Source organism: Tachysurus vachellii, chromosome 16 (genome assembly GCF_030014155.1).
Source record: "Tachysurus vachellii isolate PV-2020 chromosome 16, HZAU_Pvac_v1, whole genome shotgun sequence".
NCBI classification, from domain to species: Eukaryota; Metazoa; Chordata; class Actinopteri; order Siluriformes; family Bagridae; genus Tachysurus; species Tachysurus vachellii.
Genome location: NC_083475.1, coordinates 2,096,751 through 2,102,865, shown reverse-complemented (window position 1 = coordinate 2,102,865; position 6,115 = coordinate 2,096,751).

Here is a 6,115-nt window from a genome sequence, read left to right as displayed (position 1 = left end):
GGGCACATATGGGCCGTTAGATTTTAACAGAACTCAACCATGCTAAAATTGCATATAAGGCTCACATATGGGCCACATTAAATTGTATTATTTGTCTCATGTTTGGTGGAGTTATGGCACTCCTTTGGTTCAGTTCTTTCAAAGAAGAGGTGTGCCATATTTGGGCCTCATAAAATTACATTTGGCTCATGCTTGGTGGACTTATGGTACTGCTTTGGTTCAGTTTTGGCAAAGAAGAGGTGTGCCATATTTGGGCCACATAAATTACGTTTGGCTCATGCTTGGTGGACTTATGGCACTGCTTTGGTTCAGTTCTGGCAAAGGAGATGTGTGCCATATTTGGGCCACATAAATTATGTTTGGCTCATGCTTGGTGGACTTATGGCACTGCGTTGGTTCAGTTCTGGCAAAAAAGATGTGAGCCATATTTGGGCCACATAAATTACGTTTGGCTCATGCTTGGTGGACTTATGGCACTGCTTTGGTTCAGTTTTGGCAAAGGAGATGTGGGCCATTTCTGGGCCGACAAACACAAACTAATCTGGGCCACAGCTCAGCTGTTTATCTGGCCCAAATCTGGGCCAAAGGAAATTTGCTGACTGGGACACACACACGCACGCACGTCTCAGCCCAACTTGGTGAAACCAAGTAATAAACCAAGTTATAAAGGAAACAGCATGTTAAATAACCATTCACTAATAGGAAGCAGGTGTTCATTTCCTCATCCCCACAGCTTCCCCTGTAGACTCCCACTAAACCGCTTCACACCTGACATAGTAATATCATATTGCTCTACAGCAGAATCAAATACAGATTAAGTTTGTACTGGTTGTTTTTCATCATTATGGTTCTCACACAAACAGCCAAAGTTGACAGCCAAGTTAAAGTTCACATGAAAACCAGAACAGAACAAACCAATGTTATAAAATACAGGAGATTAATAAACTGACTTAAAAGTTTAGTGTAAAAGCACAGAAAATATGAAGAAATAATTAATAATCTTTGTGTGGCAGAATGTTTCACTAAAAGATATTCTTTCTCTGTCAATTTGTAATTATTTATTACGTCCAGACGTACCACAGCCAAGTATTTGGGACTTCACAAACTAAATACCTTTACCGTCTTTGTTTTATTTAGTTTAATGCAGTGCTGCAATATTGAATTAGTCTTGTGGAGTGAAAATAACTGCCTGAAAGCATTGCTGATATCTGCTGGACATACTGATGCATCACCGCAGTACAGTCAAACTGTTCCTCTCACTCATGCTCACTCCAAGATTTTGCTCTTTCCCTGATCCTGTCATATGCTTCTGTGTGACTAGATTGTATTCCAGTATGTAAGAAAGGATCAATTCATGCTAATGTGAGACAGAAAAGCAAATGCCAGACAAATTTTCCAGGGATGTCACAGGCACTAAATGCTTGTTAAATAAATAGGTTTCTGTTAGGAAGCTATTTTGTCTTTAACACAGTGGAAGTGTGAACAGTAGAAGAGCAGATCATTTCTAAGCCAATAAGTTTCAGTCGCTACTCTGCCGAGGTCCTACATGTCCTTCTCGTCCTACTGCTCAATACCGATGTATGACATACAGTATGAAGTACACAGCAAGAATTTTTAGCAAATGAAGATTTGAATAATGAAAAACCAAAATCTAACTAAAAAGTTCTCTCACTAATAAATTAAGAATTTCTCAAATTTCTCGAATACCTATTGTACTTTTTCTAGTACAATACTTGTACTTTTACTCAACATGAACATTTACAAGAACATGCTGTTGCAGGGGACTTCTAAAGTGGCACTCGATCGTCTCTTTGGTGGAACGCTTGTTAGTGTTCCATTAGGAATAAAATCTATTAAACAGAGAGGAAAATGGCATCTGAAGCGATTACAAGCACCATAAACAGTGTTCATTGCAATATGTACCGAAGCCTCAAATGTAAATTCAACTGTTGGATGAGTCTTTGAAGGTTGTGATTAAGATTATTTAGGAGGATATTGTGTGTGTGTGTGTGTGTGTGCATGTGTGTGTATGTGTGTCTGTGTGTGTGTGTGTGTGTGTGTGAGTACACTAAATGTTCACTGTGTTCTGGGTATGGGATAAGGTGGCTCATTAGCACTGCCATTTCACTCTGGCGTAATTTCTATCTACGTAGCAGCCAGCGTCTGCCAAACCCACACAGCCTCAGGGACAGAGGAAGTGCAGACATGCTGCATCCAAGCAAAACATTACACTCCTGGTCCAACTTCTGGTGTCAACTCTGCTTCTGTACAGACCTCTCCTATTAGATGGATCCTCCAAGTACCCCATAGCACTCAGCTTCCCCTGGAGGCAAAGGGTAATAGAGGTTATATACTGCCCACCCCAGAGAATTAAGCTGTGATGGAATATAGTGAGGAAACTCCCACGCCGGTGTGCTTCCACCTATCCAACTCTCCCACTTTGTTTTAGTGGAAAAGAAAGACCTTGTAAACGTTACAGAAGGTTGAATAAAATAAGCAACAATCTACTACTTCTAGTCCTTTAAACACTAAAACAGCTGCACCACTGTCTAGAAAACAGCACCACTTATGGCCACTACAAGTACTGCATCATGGCGTATGGGGATTTCTTTTCAGCAATACCAGTCTTCTGATGTCTTATGTTGGGAAAATTCCACATAGCCTACATTGATGACATATTGAAGCCAGTCCTGCAAAAAGGTTTCTGTGTGAAAGAGAAATGAGATTTTTTAACATTATGGCAAGATTGACTGTAGATCAATAATTAAAACTCAAATAACTGCCCTGGATAAACACACCGCATTAGTACATGTAAATGTACAGATCACCCACACATTTACTCCACCCTCCTGAAAAGAGTTTTAGAAAAATCCTGCATACAAAACATGTGTATAGTAACCTTGGAGAGTGTGTGAATCCACCTTCATTAAAGGGGTAAATGCCTTCATCAACAACACAACTCAGTGGAGATCAGTGTTAAGTGAGAGGATAAGAGCGTGAGTCTGAGAAACCCAGCTCCAGTAACATACATTAGAGTGATCATAAATATCATTTCTGCAGTTTCTTGCTTGTTCATCTTTGTGAACCTGGCAGGCTGATCGATCTGGAACAACGGCCCAGTGTAATTAATCATTAGTGTAGCACTGTGTACATGCGACTTCAGCTAATAACACCCGGTCCCACAGGCCGACTGTGTGCAGGGAGAGTTATAGATACTCACTCCAAAGCCTGTTCGACTCCACGAACAGGACCAGGTGAAGCTGGATTCAAACTCCACAGACTTAACATCCTTATAGCTGATTTACTACAATCTTATAATTGAGTATATTCAAGAATTTCCACTTCTGGAGACATGATGTTCAGCGAGGCCTGATGTCAGTGTGGTGTACAGCTGAGATCAATTAAAATGTGTATGTGTGTTATGCTCAGTTCATAAAAAAATATTTGAGAAACCATCCAAACCCAAATTGGGCTGAACGTTTATTCGAGAATCTGCTGTATCTAATGCCCCTTTTCCACCGAGGCAGTTTGAGTGCTGGTTCGGAGCCAGAGCCTAATTTAAAACCAGTTCTTTCTTTTTCAACAGCCAAAGCACCGGCTCTGCACCAGGAAAAGTGGTTCTTAAGTAGCACCAAAACGTTGCTGGTCTACACTTAAGAACCGCTTATGTCAGGGGCTGTGGGCAGGGCTACTGTTAGCGACTTTGATAATGTTCCTTAATTATACTAATGTTTAATACACTTTTACTTTACCGCAATATGATACATTATCAGCACACATGATAGTAGGTAGCTAAATGCTAAGGCTAACTTTTTTCTGTGTTAATGATAAAATAATGTTATGTACTTTCTTGATTACAACCTCCATTTATACAGATTACATGGAGCTGCACGTACACGTTGGATTCGCCGCATTTGATTGTAGGTTCACAAAGCCATGCGCATTAACAATAAAGCAATAAACGCAATTGTTGATGTTGTGTTTGTGTTTGCCGCTGCTGCGCTAAAGTTGCTGTGTAACGTGACACGTATACAGTGACGTCACACTCGGCTCTGTGATGGCTCTCTAGCTGGTGGAAAGGCAAACGGGTTCTTAGAAGGTTCGCCAGTGGAACCAACTTTGAACCAGCACCAGCGCTAGCTCTGAACCAGCACCCGGTTCTTTCTGGTGGAAAAGGGGCATTACTGTGATGAACTTACTTCAAAATTTTTCTTTCAATAAAAATGTTCCTATGATGTTCCCACACTCATCCCATCAGTTGCTTTAATCCCCCTTTTCATAAATCCTTGTAAATGGAGATAGAATCAAAGAGCCATTGAAATTCTGTGTTGGTTTGAAGTTCATTACTCTGCAGTTGGACTATTCTCATTCTTGGACTATGTCACTCCAGACAGTGTGCTATAAATAGGCCTCTGGACTACTTCCTGTCCCTTTGGAAAGCATTTTGTCTAGAGGCTGAAAGCAGAGATGGGGGACTCGAGTCATATGACTTGACTCGAGTCGGACTTAAGTCGCAGACTTGAGACTTGCTTGACAAATATTAAAAGACTCGACTTGACTTTGACTTGACATTCATGACTTGAGACTTGACTCGGACTTGAGTTAAATGACTCGAAATAACTTGTTTTTTGTTTTTGTTTTATCTTATTTGTCTATTTTGTTTTTAAATCTGTTTTTAAACGCACGCAAGAGCGTAATCTAACCACGTGACGCAGCAGGCAAGCAGAGGGAGAGCACGCACTAACTACGAAACATGGAAGGCTCTACAGCAAAAATAATTAAGTTCGGGGTACTGGGATTTTGTGCAAGATGAGAAGAGAAGAACATCAGTATGCGACCACATCGCTCACAATTGAATGACAAAGTTCTACCAAATTAAATTTTTTGCAAGCGCAATGTAGTGTAAATGGTTGGTCACTGTTTATGTGGAAATGTCAGCTTTTATGCAATAGCTCTCATAATTGGTCTTCCGTGTTAGGCTTTGAGTGAAAAGCGTATGGATCGTTTATGGGGATGCTCATATATATAAAAAACATAAATATACATATAAAAATAAAAAACTTCAGAGTTGCAAGCACAGCCATATTCTTGTCTCACATGCACACGCACACACATTCAATTTAAAGGGATAGTTCACCCAAAAATAAAAAAATTCTTTTAGAATTTTCTCACCCTCATGATGTTACAAACCTGTATAAATTTCTTTGTTCTGATGAACACGGAGGAAGATATTTTAAGGAATGTTTGTAACCAAACTGTGAGAATAATTGTACAAAACAATCTTTTCTGATAATGTTGCAGACTGTCTGTACAGAGCACATTGTTCTTTCTCTCTCACACACACACCCACTACACCCTCCCTCTTCTTGTACGACTATATATTCCTGCTTTTCCTAATAAACTTTGGAACTTCTCTTTGAAAGACTGACACGTGTGTGTTTCATTGAGACTTCCCCAAGGCCTTGTGGAGAACAGAAACCGAGCAGAGGAACGAGAGGCTGAATTTAAGGTTATCCTGTCCAAGCGACAGATGAGAAATTCCTTACAGTTTTGGGGGCTCGTCCGGGATACCAGTATTCAGGTAAGTGCCGATTTGGTATCCTGTCATACCTGTTAAAGTGTAGGCACTTACCTCCTGTACTGGTATTTATATTGGGGGATATCAGAAGGACAGGCAAATGCTGATTGGTATCTAGTCATACCGTTCAAAGTGTAGGCACTACTGTGCTGATATCCATATCTGTGTATAGTTAAATCGATATTGTCGAATGTATGCACGATGTGTAAGGGAATTCGTCACTGGTTATTGAACCAGTGAAAAAGCGCGCGCAACGTCTCTAAGATTAGAGGCTATAAATTTATTTGATCACCCTCTCTGTCTCGATCGCTGGTCTCCAATTGTGTTGTGTTGTTTGTATTGTTTTGTTTGTGTGTAATAATATTAGTTGTACCTATAGTTGGACATGGGTAATTCAGGAATAAAATATTCTAAGCCAGACCACGAGGAAACTCCTCGTGACTGGATAAACCGTTGTCGTCTAGGTTGTTATACTACCCCCTGGCTAGATAATTTAGCGGGGTGGACCGAATCACAACCTTTTTGACATATCCTCGC